At 33.7% G+C, this 15,107-nt stretch overlaps 1 long non-coding RNA gene across 1 annotated transcript in view; it reads left to right on the top strand.

Moving 5' to 3' along the window:
- Positions 1-855: 855 nt before the first annotated feature.
- Positions 856-15,107, top strand: part of LOC132912417 (uncharacterized) — a 104,232-nt gene continuing 89,980 nt past the window's right edge. Inside the window, exon 1 of the long non-coding RNA XR_009659205.1 lies at positions 856-1,174. This is a non-coding gene — a long non-coding RNA (uncharacterized LOC132912417). The remainder of the gene's footprint in view (positions 1,175-15,107) is intronic.

Below are 15,107 nucleotides of genomic sequence, written 5' to 3'. Positions count from 1 at the left end.
GGTATATGCTGGAGTGGACTTTAAATGTGTAACACTAAAAAGAGCGTGAAAAAAGCTAGGGAAATACACTGAAGACACCATACAGGAAGAAATAGAAGTTAATATTACGATGTAGAAGAGACTCTTTCTGCATTGAATACAATACCAGGATTCGATGACTGTGATAACACCGACGCGGTAGAGTGGTTTCAATGTAATAAATCTCCTTCAATTAATCATGATACTAATGTTATGTGTGCTTCGAATAATAAATTGAGACGGATATAATAGCAGTAATTATATTCCTCGACATTTTGAAGTATTTGAAACTTTTTAAATAGAGTTAAGATGGTAAGAGGAATAAAAGTTTTGTAACTGTAGCGAATTGAATCTGCTGAAAAAGTCGTGTGATTTAGCAGCTGAAGAGATTTGTCACTCATAAATCTTTAATCGAATCATATTTAATTCCATTACTTGTATTGTTATTAATATTTATGTTTCTTTTCTAAAATTCATACATGAAGATGCACATCGGGAACCTTCCCTATTATCCGAAAATTTTTTTATCCGAACACCGTTTAATTAATTCGGATAACAGAGGTTCTACTGTGTTATAGTTATCTATAATCCAACGATACTATTTCTTAACTAAGGAAAGCAGAATCCTCTGCTGAAAGAGAAAAGTAAAGCAGACAGTACGTTTCGACGAGTTACGAGCGTCGACCGGTCGACGATTGCGCACCACGTGGATCTGAATTCGCGCCAGTAGGGGTAGCATAGTAGGGGTAGACTGCGCCTAGCTCGGATAAAGGGGTCGGAAAACATGGAAGTGGGGGGAGGGGTGGTTGGCGTCCAGCGCCGGTAGACGCACCCGACCCCCTCCTCGCGATTCTGTGGTCCCAGAAGGAAAAACGACGGCTTCAGTCAGCACGCGGCGTCGCGACGCACTCCATCGTACGCGTTTCGTCCAACCGCGAAACAACGGTCCCCTATGTGTGTCGAATCCCATCGCTCGACTGTGTAACCGCAACATAAACAACAACATTCGGAGTGAGAGCTGCGATCACGGAAGTTGTGTAAGTGATTGATAAACGACTTTTTCTCTTTCGTTCGTTGCCACAAACTACCGCGGACGTTCCTTGAACTTCGAACAACGAGCGACCGTGAACGTCCGTATTGCGGCCCTCGACCAATGGTGAGTTTTAGAAGTGTTTTCTCTCTCTTCTTTTTTTTTTTTTTTAAGAGATATAATTCGTCATTTAACGAGGAGTTTCAAATAGAAAGATTAGTTATTTTTAGATCTAATCAAGTGGTATGTCAAATAGGTAATATTTCTATGAGGAAATAATAGAAGGTAATTGTGAAGTGGATGTAATGACAGAGTAAAGAGGACGGATAACAAATGTTAGGGCTTTTTTGTAAATTGTTGGGTACAAGTTTTACAAACGTTCGTGTTCGTGAAGATAAAATTAGAAATTTATCTTAATCTGAATAAGTATATACAGAAATTGTCCGTAAGTGACTATTACATTTTTCGCGTCAATTTCAAAATTAATTTCTTTGTACGTGTAACTGATTCTGAATCTTGAAATAAGTGTAGTATAGTTTGATATGAAATTAACTATTTCGTGTAACATTTATGACAATAGTATAAAGATACATTAAAACACTTTGTCAACTAATATATCGTTACTTAGATTGTTAATAAGATTATATATTGCCAATCTTAATATTGTGCATATAACTGACTCTACACTTTAACACAAGCGTGAACAAGTGCACAACAGCGTACAATTATCTTGTGCAACATTTTTAACTATAAATTCCACGACATTTACGACAATCATTTCGATCCACATTAAAACACCTTATGAGTCAATATATCGTTACACGTATTAACATTTGTTGCCGTGGATAAACTCGAATTCGATAAATCTTCCTATTGTATGTTTACGGTATCTTAAATCTAATGCGACGTTTAACGCTATCAATTATCGTGACGTTCTATTACATCAGAGCGTTTCGTGTAATTATGTACGGGAATTACCCAAACGTGGTTTGCAATAATCGCGACGCGTTTGTGTAACGATACGACAATGAAATCAACGGAAATCGTTCCTGCTGATACACGTTCGTGTAATTATTGACAAGGCTGTGAAAAGAAAAAAAACTGTATCGATCGCGACTCACCCAATTACGGGAAGAAACTTAAGGGAAGAAGAACTCCAATCAATTCGCGCATTCGTCTAATTGCTATTTAAATTATCGGAAGCAACACGATCGATTCTCGTTCACGTGGTCGCTCACAGTATTAATAAAAAAAAAGAGGATACCATAGAAAAAATGAAGGACGAACTAGACTCGAAGCACATTGTTAAAATTCTCGTCAAACTTTCTATCTTCTACCATTTTACTATTATTTAATCTTAGACAAGGGACGTACCGATTAATTAAGTAAGATACGAATACTTGAAGTTGAAAATTCTCAGAAGATCAAAATGAAGACAGTCTTATTAAAATATTCTCAATTTTACTCAACAAATAAAAGTTGCTCAACTTTTTCAGTGATCCAACATCCAACACTGTTCACCGCTGTATCTCGACCAACTACGACTTCTCATTTTCCACTCAATTTTCTTCCTCTAGTTGTATGCCTATTAATTCGTTCTTTCTCTTAATTTATTTCTCTCTCCCTTCCTGCTCTGATAAATTCAAGCTTAGGTTCTTGACGTCTTTCAAAAAAAATGGCGACAAATTTCTCATCGAATATAGAAGAAATTTCGCGCAGAAGGCGTTGAAACCACGTTTTTTCCTACGGTTTCTAACGTGTAGCGTTCGTCGAAATAGAATTCAATAATTCCGTCGGCGTTTCTTCCGTAAATTGGTGACTTCTATGCAATTTTATCGACATCCTCCTGACAAATGAACAGTATCGAGTCGAAGATTCATTCTTAGGAGATATTCGTCAGAGTCTCAGAGTATATTCCAGCACTTTCTTTCGACTTCTTTTTATAACTTTTCTCTTGTTATTCTAGTCAATAGGATTTTAACGTACTCGATGTATCTCTACATCGATCGTACCTTATTCCCCTTTTCCTCAGTCTATCGTGTTTACTAATTAAGCGATCCTACGGAAGACAGTTAAAATATTCAACGAAAGTCCGCCCTTCAGTCTGACTCTCGAAATCCCCCTCTGTATTACGTCACCGCGCAATTCGTCGTTCCCATCCCCTTGGACGTCCATTAATATTTATGCGCATCTGTCAATTCTACGACAAGCTTAGAATCGAGGATCTAATAAATCGCCCCGAATATCGTAAATCGATTTTGACACTGCCAAGATTTTTCCGAGATTACCTTTTTCGTTGATTTTATGGTGTTCCATGTTTTATATAAATGTTACCGTAATGTTGTTTGCAATTTTTTTGCGGATCAGTGGAATTAATATAATATCATTGGTATTGGTAACCTTATGCCAATATTAATTCTTTTTTCTTCTTCTTCTTCAAATAACTTTGATTTAAAGAGAATCATTGACTACGCAATCTCTGTGTTTACAATTTCCTGCGCGTTTTACTCCTACGATAATTTTAATCCTTTGTGCTGTAACTTCGTACTATGGCACGGATTACATGTAGTACCGATTCAATAAAGGCAAATTGTACTTGTGACGAAGTTTAGTTCAAACTCCAACTTCAGTTTTACTTCTCCGAACAAAAGGTTACCTACTAAATATAAATTATACGGTCAGTTTGTTAGAAGAGCAATATATTTAAAAATCTAAAAAAGTTAAGTATAAAAATGAGTTATTTATCAGTATAATTCTACCGAACAATAATATATTATTTGACAAGTAAGGCTGTTTTTATCAGCTTTTTAGCAATAAACAATACACGCAAGCAATATTTTATTCTAGACATCCCAAATCTAAAACTTCGATCACCCACATGAAAGAGAAAACATTTTTTCATTGATAAATGGCTGAATAATTAACAATTTTCTACTTCAAATTTTTTATTTTAAATCTATTTTCTAAAGAATTTGCACAATCACTCAATTACCTAAAATGTTCACGAATCAATTTTTTTGTATATTTAACTTCCTAATAAACCAACTAATAAATGAAAGCGAATTACACCTCCAATTTTACTGAACGTGCAAAAGCTACGTAAACCTACTTGCTCCAACTTCACTCCACGCCTAAATTTAATTTTCACGGAGTACTCCTAGGATCCGTCATAATTTATTGTTTAAAAACGCTCGGATTCTCTAAAACAGGGCGAAACGAATTTACCTCAAGTTAGAGGGAGAAAATCCATTGAGAATTCAAATTCGTTGAATCTTATCTGCTCTGGTTGGTAGAAGTAGTAGGTAGTGCCCGTAATCTCCCTGTTAAATCGTCGAACTCTCGTTCAATCACAAGAGATAAAAGCTATTCGAAATGAATCTCGTTGAGGGTTCGCGCGCGTTGCAATTTGTCAACCGAGTTAGTTGCCGCGGAGAAACTGTCAGAAAGAGGAAATGTGCATAATGGATTGTTAATCTAGGCCGAAGGTTGCCTGGCGATTAGATACATGCACGACAATACCACTGTACCCGCCTTCTCTTTATCGTAACATTAAATTTTATCTTCCGCTCGTCTCTGTCTTATAGCGTGCCACCTACCACTTACATATCTTTACGGAAAAATGGATTTTAAATGGTATTACTTTTAAATGGTATTTGGCCGTCGACGTGTTGTTACAAGTCGAGAGAAAATAGTATTTAAGCGAAGGAAATGTGTTTGAGACGCTAATATTCATCGCATCTCTGGGTAAAGGTTAGTTGGGTCAGAAATAAAATTTGTTTATCGGTCGACTCTTCTTTATTTCACGAACCATATCTTCTCAAAATATGTTATATATCGGTATCGAAAATAAGTTTCCATATATATATATACACATAGAGGATCGGAGGTAAAAATGGATGAATGATTCATTTGACTTTATTTTAGAGATCATATGTTGACTAGTAAAATTTGTAATAGTATTGAAGAGAAATAATTTTTCTTTTTAGGATTAGGGTTTGTAAATTAGGATATATTTTATACATAAAATATAGAAGACAATCTCTGTTTGCTAAAATATAGTTAATGAGTAAAGTAGAAAAAATATTTGATTCTGTAGCTGCACAAAATATAGCAACTTTACCTTCCTAGCACCTTATGTCTATAACATTGAAATTCAGGAAAAAATTCGAGATTAATAGCCAGAATTCATCTTTCAAATTTATTACCATGAATTAGTTGCTTTTGTGCAAATATATAAGTACCATAAGTTACTCATGTTAGAGCATTCAAATAAATTTAACTATAATTTCGTGTGAAAAATTTTCTGAAATGTATATTGCTTTAATGCAGCAACAAATTGTTACTATATATTATCGCAATAAATTCCATATTTTGAATGTTACACATTTCACGTACACTATTATACAATAGTACGTATATATATTTTATTCGAGTTTCATTCGTCCATTTTTAATAACTCCGTTAAAATCTACTAACATAGCTAAGCATATATACGCGAGTTCTGTTCTCCAACTGTATCGATGATGTTTACTCAGCTTCAACCGTGAAAACGTATTCGAAACACGTACACCACTATAAGAATGATCAATTCCGCCCGATAAGCGAATAGAGTTGAGCAAACTCATTAATAAACGAAAGCTGAGTCGTTTTCTCAATAAATAGTAATTTGTGTTGTGTAAAATATTCCATCAAAAACCTTACACGTACTTGAATTACTCGCAAATGGTCTTAAATTTCTTGACGAAGACACATGAAAAATATTAGAATAATAATTATGGATAAGGAAATATTAAACGAACGAATTTTTTATATACGGCGATTTTTTGAATAATTAAAACAAAATTAAAGTAGTTTTGTAGTAATGAAGAATGAGCATTCTAAGGGATATAAGAGAAGGAATATGATTACGGCTCATTTTCATAAGTATTATTAATTTAAAAGAAATTTTCTAGAAAAATAGATTGTATTTTTTTACATATTATTTTATATTGTTTTAATTATATTAATTATATTATTTTTAAATATAATCAATTCTATCTTTACCATTTTAATTTTGCTAACCGAGGTATTTTTATCGCTTCCAAATTAAAAGTTCTGAAACTCTTCTACTATGTGCTTAGTAAAAGATTTCCAAATAACACCAAATGAATATTACGGGACAGAAATATGACACGTCTGTCTGCAATTTCTTGATCATTACGTCATTTATTTTTAGTTTCTACAAGTAAACACTGTACTATAACAATCTAAAGAAAGGGAAACAACTTGTAGTCCGAGGGAAATAAGATTCCTAAAAATAAGTCGTAAATCAAAAGGCACGGCACACCTTATCTAGTATATCATCTTTATAATATTATCATAATCAATATTTTTGAAATATTTAGGACAGTGAAAATACATATTCCAAAACCACTAATATTTGATTAACACCATATTTAATTTCAAATTTTCCTTCATATAAAAGACATTTTTATAAAGTATAATATATAATTTACCAGTTTGCCTAATTTAATTTACCATAAAATTAGTTGAAAACTGCACGACAAACTTCTACAAAAAGTTCTAAAAACACTAGTGTTATTAATATTTAAATCAACGGCAGTATCAATTTTAATCAGCAAAAAGTATTTTACAAGATGTGAAATGTAATTAACAAACTTAATTTACGAACGAATAGCAACTCGTTTCATGCTAAAGTTAAAAAAAAAAAAAAACAGATAACATTGCACGTGCTCGCCAAATACACACGACCAAACGTCTATTTCAATGAATGTAATTTACGTCCAACACGATGGCCAAAGGGATCGCCGGGACGACGTCAATTTTTCTCCGTTACTCGAGCAGTTCCACGCGTGTTTGTTCCAGCTTGCGTGTCGTAAGGAGGGCGAACACGTGTCGCGAAACCATCCGCGAGGTCTATAAAAATAGGGTGAAGAAAGCACGGAAATTGCACGTGCGGTCGCAATCGTTTTAACTGTGCACACGCTTCATTCGATACGGTATTGCATCACCCACGGGAAACTTTGAATAAAGAAAGCTGCATTCAACCACTGATTCTTTAGAAGGAAATAATAAGGTTGGTCGTCAAAAATGACTGGTACTCTCCTTATCAGTCGTACAACTACATAACGTTATTCGATAGCTACTTGATCGCTGCGAAACAAATCTTGACCATAACAGTAATAACGATAAGAAGTAACTAGACAGAAATAAGAAAATGAGGAAATTGTAATTCTACATGATCTTTTTTTGTAAACATGTAGAGACAAAAAGAATTATTTCATTGCTCTCTTACATCTCGAGGGAGAAGTAGTTGTGTAGTACTTTAACTTCATAAAAGAAATTGAGAAAAAAAGATAGTTCCTGTAGAACTCCCCCTTCCAAAATTATCTAATTATATATTAAATAATTAGCTGACTTATTTAATTAGAAAAACAAATCTCGATATCTGCAGTAATAACTTATATCAAGAGCGTACATCTTTTTGCATATTGCCTCTACTAACGTCTTCATGCTATGTATACTTTGATTCTTCCCACAATTTATCTCTATACAATCATTCGTTAAATGTTTCAACGCCTCAGATTCTATCGCATCGATGAAAATGTATAGTTACGAGATAAAGCTCTATTAGATAATCTATTTCATAAATTTATTAAGAAAGAAGTAATGTTTGATTATAAGAAATTTTCTTTTAATATTCCTTCGTTTTAAAAAAATCATTAAAAAGGAAACGATTAAGAAGTATTAAATAAAGACCCAGAGATTCGGAAAATTACTTCTCTCAGCGTACTAACAAAATTCAACTACGATAATTATTGCAAAGTCATAACTATAAATGAAAATCTTTTATTCTTTCCATATTCCTTTATTGTTAGAAAAGGACCGAACGAAAGAGATATTAAGGAAAATAAAGGAAGTGATAAAACCCTGGTAAATTGTTCACCCTAAGAATAGGGTCGTAAAGAAACAGAGAAAAATCGTTTCCGTAGTGGTCGAGGATTTTCAATCGCGAGCCCCGTGAAGACCTCGTGTATCCTTCTATATACACAGCCGTGTAACGCAAACTCGATTCTACTCGTGTTTCCCCTACAGGAGAGACACGTTTCCCTTCTTTATTCTCCACTGACTTTCGAGAAATCTATAAGACGAATGGCTATACAGACTGCTCGATATGTTTTTGCCCTGGACTTAACATTTAGAGCATGAAAATTCTTGAGAATTTAGCTAAGACATTTTGTCCCGAGCACGATAACAATTTTGTTCTGTAAGGATAAAGAGGATCAGCGAAGTAGAATGTAAAATTGAGAAGATTTCGTGGAAAGCAGAAAATTATATAAGGTTTCGTGGAATATAAAGAAAAATGTAATTAACAAGTACATATTGTTTTTACAAATTTTCTTCATTTTTGAACTTACTAATATTTGTACCATCTTTTTCCAAAAAATGAAATAAAGATAAAAACAAATCATTTGCTCTTTGTAAATTGAACATCTATCTAAATTATGAAATTTACTAATCATGTACCTAAATTGTGAAATTGGAAGATTTACAAAAAATAAAGTTTTATATCTATCTTATATTATACATTTTATTGATGACTAAAAAGATTGACATTATATTCAGAAACTAAATTACAATTTTAAATCCTGTCAAGGCCCAAATTGATCAGTTTCATTCTTCATAGAATTATTAATTTTATGTTATCCGAAGACGTAATAAATATTCATCATCTACAAGAAGAGATCTTGTTTTCATAAATTTCTTATAAAAAAGTAGCAACAAATAGACATCAATTCCAAAAAGAATTACACAGAACGATGATTGTAATTAAAATCTCGCTATGCATTTTAATTTATGGAATGAATTATGGCTTCTCAGCGACTCAGTTGTAAAAATATGCACATTGCCTCTTCTTACACTTTATACAAGAACGACACATGAAAACAAAAACACACGTGACTTTCTCAGTGAGACACAAATCCAGCAATTACAAGGCGACTAGTCAAGAGAAGAATAAATCATTGTGGCAAAATCACCCAAAGGACCACCAATACAAGGTAGAATAGAGGACAGTTTGTGAGAATTCAATGGAAGTTGGTTGACGGAAACCTGAGACAGTCGGATAACTCGGGTGAAACGATGTAAAGTTCACGGTAGGTCGTTCTGCCGTTAACTTTGCCGAACTTCCGATCTGAAAGTTATGTTCGGCTATATTACGAGAATATTAGTGATATCGAGACGGTCCAAAGCTTATTTCAGGCTGGTTTCAACGCTGCTGAAAATATCTAACACATGTTTCTGCTATGCGCTTGGACAACAAGCATAACAGCAAATGGAACAAAATTATGAAAAGAAACGAAAGTCTGTTTCCGTGCATGAAACAAATGTGATCATAAAAAGTTTATAAATCAGGTCACAGCTGCACGTGTACATAATACGCGAGCCAAAGTCCGTCGCGGTGGTTCTCAGAAACCACAATTTTTAACCAATCCCTATATTGCAATCTGCGTTTGATTGGGGCAGAGTTGAGGGAACTTTCGGTGGGTTGACATTTCCACTGATTGTGTTTTTTGTTCAATCTTTGAGATGTGGGGTTTACATCTTTGTGATTATATAAGTTAGCTTTTGAAATCACTAGCAAACCAGATTAAAATAACAACAAAATTGCCCATCTTTAATTACTGTATTACTTGATAAAATCGCACAATAAACTCCACAGATCACTCCGTGAAGATACAGGAATACTTCATCAAACTCAGAGGAGCACATTTCGAAGATAAATACTAAATAACAAATAACTTATAAATAATGAATACAGAACTTGAGATGGCAAAATTCAGAAGTATTAAATATAAACGTAATAAAAAAATATTAACTATCGTTAAATATAAACTTCAAATCCGATATATGATAGTAATGTAAAACTTCAAGATCAGAATTCTAAGAGTGCGCTCAGACTATCAGTCTTTAATATATATATAACTTAAATATTGATAGTCTGATATATATATATTACGATATTTGTCAATATTTGAAGGTTCTGAACTAGAAGGATCAATATATATTGTCAATAGAAGATTGTCAATATTTATTAACAAACCGCATTTTCGGTGAGAATATTGTTGACGATATTATATTGACAATATTATTGATCGTCTAAGGGCATCCTAGCATTCCAAATACAAAATTCATCCAATTCAAGAAACCAAAAAACAAAATATATATCTAGAAGATATACAATTGTAATTTGAAATTCCGCATTGTGACCTAAAATCTGATATCACAGTGAACAGAACAGAACATAATGAACACAAAAGAATCGCTGAACCTCGCTGAAGACGTTGCACATGTGCAATGTGCACCCACCTTAAACACCGTATTTTCCTCCGATATACACAGGACACAGATACATGGATCTGCATCCTAGACTCAAAGGGAGCCCTCATCGCGCTCCGTCACCGCCTTTGACAAGGAGTTGTCAGCTTATCAAGCTCGAGCCAAACCCGGTGTGTCGTATTTAACGACACGTAGTCGACCAGCAATCGATAGCTTTGTCTGCTAGGCTTCGCGGCCGAGTAAACAGCCCCTCTCCCAAGATATAAGAAGGCTCGCGGAAACGCGAATGCTCGAACGGCTCGAGAAAGAGGCTGCCAAAGTGATCTTTTCAACGGTTGAGATAAGCGGAACCAGAAGAAGCAAGATACAAGAGGAAATTCTAATTTTATCATTCAATCGACGATCATGGTTCTTTCAGCGTGAATCGTTTCATTTTTCGTGCTTCCTTTCAATCTTCTTCGTAATTCTTCGTGCTGATTTTATCTCGTTAGAGTGGAAACTTATAAAGATAGCGGACCAATGTTCTGAACACTAGGTTTACGGGACCCGTCAATTTGACGGATTTTAAACTTCGAAATGAAATATCCCAAAAACCATAGCATTAATTTTAAGCATTTTGCATCGTAAATTAATCATTTCATCTAAAGAATTTATACACACAATTATTTTTTCCTAGGCTTTATAATTTTTGAAATCTGTACGTAGTATACCTACTTCTACGAAACCTGTCAAATTGATGGGCTAGCTGATTTCATAAACAATCCGTTTTTCAAAGACAGTGTGCAAAAGTTTGTTATTGTGGACATTTCCCATTATTTTCTCCGCTTATTGTAAGTATTTACAATAAGATAATTGAATTTGGGCACAGTATTATTTTCTTATTTTGACCAATCCTCTTTTTCTAGCAATCATGAGTAAATCCAGGAGATATAATAAGATATTGAACAAAATTGTCAACATCAATGAAGATTGTTCTAAGGATACCTCCGAAGAAGATCAGTATGAATTAGGCCAAAGCGAAGCTGACAGTGAAAGTTCTGAATACATTGAAAGTGGAGAGATAGAGGGATTTTCGGATAGTGAAGAGGAACACTTGTTGAGAGTGCGTTATAACAAGAAAAGGATGCGTATTCTTTCTAGTTCTGCCTCCGAGGATGGAAGGATGAGCATTACAAGCACATTCCAAAATGTAATAGGTGAAATTGAAATTGCAATTGACGGGACACAGTGCATAAAACTGAAAGTAGGCGGATCTAGGAGTAGGACGCCCGTTCGTATGATATTCAAGGATATCGCAGAGCCTACTGGCTATTCTAAGATAAATATTATGTCGGGTTGTGTAACTAGTGCTTTCGAATTGATAATTGACAGACACATAATGGAACACATGAAAGATTGTACTGAAACCGAGGCGTATCGAATTTTGAAAAAAGACTGAACAATCACTGAGTTGCGTAGTTTTCTAGGAATTCTATATGCTCGAGACGCATATGAAGCGAGATCATTGAAAGCCTCCGAAAGATTACAAACAGATAAATTTGCGCTGATATCCGAAATATGGAACAGATTTATAAGTAATAGCCGGGCTTGTTATAAGCCATATGAAAATATCTTAATAGATGAACAATTATTTCCAACGAAAGCCCCATGCAGATTTACGCAATATATACCGAATAAGCCTCATAAATTTGGCATTAAGTTTTGGTTAGCAGTTGACATCCAAAAAAAAATATATTTTGAATGGTTTCCCTTATATAGGGAAAGATGAAACTCGATGCTTAACGGAAAAAAGGACAAGATGACTTTGTTTTCCTCAAATTTATATAAATCAGAAAACTGCACGTTTACTGTGTATAAAAGTAAACCTAACGTAAAAGTCCTCCTTCTAAGCACCAAACATACAGGTATACAAGTAGAAGACAATTATAAATGTGTTCCAGAAACCATTGCTTTTTATAATAAAACAAAGTTTGGTGTGGACGTCGTTGACCAGATGGCACGCAAATATAGTGTGAAAGCAGGGAGTTTCCGATGGCCCCTTCAAGTATTTTTCAATATTTTAGATTTGGCAGCGATAAACACGTGGATATTATGTAAAGAGTGCACCGGATCGAAAATATCCAGAAAGGAGTTCATATTTTGTCAAAGATCAGATGCTTCATTTCCGTCACCTTCAACGTCAGAAGTGCGAAAAAGTTGCCAAGTGGCCTACTGCAAAAAAGATAGAGGCAATAATTGTTGTACATATTGCAAAAAGATTGTATGCGAAAAATGCACAAACAAAATTCAGCATATTTGTAAAAAATGTGCTCAATAAATATGATTACCCTATACCGTTAATATTATTGTTATCATTTCCGTAATAATTTGAAAAAAGACTTTACTTATTAATAATTTATTCAAACGTGAAACCTAATATTGTTCAATTCAGACTTAATTTGAAAAATCGATCTTTTAAAAAAAGGCGTATTTTCGTTTACCCGTCAATTTGACGGATGCTCGTAGAGATAGGTATATAAGAGACGCCCATAAACCTAAGCACATCAACAGGCATATAAATAAGAACATTTCGTTTTTATAACTCACGTGAAATACGTATTATTTATCTCGCAAATTAATTTATGAATATAAATATTGCTTGCTTCTTAAATTACTATTAATAAAAAGAGAAATCTTTAAAGGATATATATTACGAAATATTATCGTAATATCAATTTCTTCTCTCTAAATCCTTGGGGAGAATATTGAGCAAAAAAGTTCTGTCCATAAAGTTTTTTTTCTGCCTATAATAGTTTGCAAGTCGTGAGAGTCGACACTTTGAAGAACACTTTTAATCTTCAAACTCGATCCTCTACGGTTAGAAAAATGTAGATACTTGTTCCATGACAATGTCTGCTTTAAAGATATACAAGATATACAATTCGCTAGCTGCGAAAAGAAACTAATGTTTAAGAAATAAATCTTCGCCAACTATCTGGATGTCACTTTTATACACATTAACAGATTCTCTAGAAATCTTACAAATAGTATTTGCAGTTACACGTGCAATAATATTTTAATTTTCTGAACAACCTATATCACGATTTCTCTAAAAATTCTTAAAAATCCCCAAAAAGAATTATTTGCACAACACTCGATTATTTTAAAAAATAATAAATCAATAAATATTTGATTATTGAAAAAAATTCCTCATATTTATAATAAAGTATGTAAAATATTTAATACGATATACAAAAGTGCTATAAGTAGTAAAACGATATACAAAACGTATTAATCCGAAATGTCAAAGAGTAACTATTCGCAAAATGCCCGATTACGTATATAAAAAGAAAATACTTAAAGCTAAGTAATTACGATATTACGTAAATTAACGTCGAATATTAAAAGCATAGTTAAAATACCAGATGCTCCCTCGCTTCGACGTTGCCTATAAATTCAATAAGCTTACAGTTTCCCCATTATTTTCTATTTTAATCTTTAAGCAGCGACAACGTTGTCTACGATAATTTCATAACGAAACGCGATTGAAGAGTTTGCCGATCTTTTTTTTCCTTGACGACTGACTTCAGCGGTGACGGAGAAAAACTAACTTTTTTACACATTTTAACAAGTTACTCGAGGGATGAAAGGGTGGTATGGCATAAACGACGTAGGCAAGGGGAGACACCTAACCCTCGTCGCAAGCTTACCGCAGTAAGACGATCTATGGCGAATATATCCTCGCATTTAATGAAGGTTATGAGAACGCAACCACGCGGGAAGCGTCGTATTCCCGATTGTAAACTAAACGGAATTTAACCCCGGTCGTCAACCTACTGGGTTATTGAACGGCGCGGTCGAGGAAATTTATCTCTAGGCTGAAAAATAGAAATCAGCAAAAAAGATGCAAATCGAAGGTAATCCGGATTTTTAATATTTTATTTTTTAACTATTAATAGAGCTTTTCGTGATTGGAAAACTTTTTCGAGAAAATTGAAGATTGTGAAAAGAGGTTATATTTGATTTATGTTATTTTTATATGTGTCAATATTTCAGTAAATTTTTATCAGAGATATATTTTATTGGGGACATATACAGGGATATATATCTCTATACTATAAGGATTTTTCGATAGGTAAATTTTAATATAAAAGGTATTAAAAATTACGATGGTTTGTTCTTATGAATTAACTGATTAGTAAATCGATTCTCAATGATTCGATTGTGATTGAACAAATTCCTATTTTGTCAACCCCATTCCTTACTATTATTTGCTACTATTGTATCATAATTCTTAAAGTTGACTATTCTTTCAAGTGCTACGTGTCCGTTGTAATGTGATAATTTTCTAAGTGAGAGATACCAATAAGAGAGATAAATACCTAATTCAAGAAAATACGCCATTGTAAACTAATAAAATTTCTATTCTATTCTAATGATTACGAATTGATCATGCGACTTATTGCTGAATAATAAGGATAGATACAAAGTCTCTGGTTTCAATGAGAAAATCAGATCAAGATATTTCTAGTCTGATACCAGAATTCTTTATTCCCCTCATTTTACGTGAAATACGAAACGTATTCAGAAAATACGAGTCGATTCATTACGATCATACATCGGTCTCATAAATTGCAGCCGTCACGGAGGCTCCCATAAAATATCACTTTCTGTACGACAAGCGAAATGTATAACTCATAACACGTTCTCATCGTTTCTCAATTCTATCTAATTATAATTA

Source organism: Bombus pascuorum, chromosome 12 (assembly GCF_905332965.1).
Source record: "Bombus pascuorum chromosome 12, iyBomPasc1.1, whole genome shotgun sequence".
NCBI lineage: Eukaryota > Metazoa > Arthropoda > Insecta > Hymenoptera > Apidae > Bombus > Bombus pascuorum.
The sequence above is the reverse complement of the archived record's forward strand: the minus strand, read 5'-3'. Positions and strand labels throughout refer to the sequence as shown.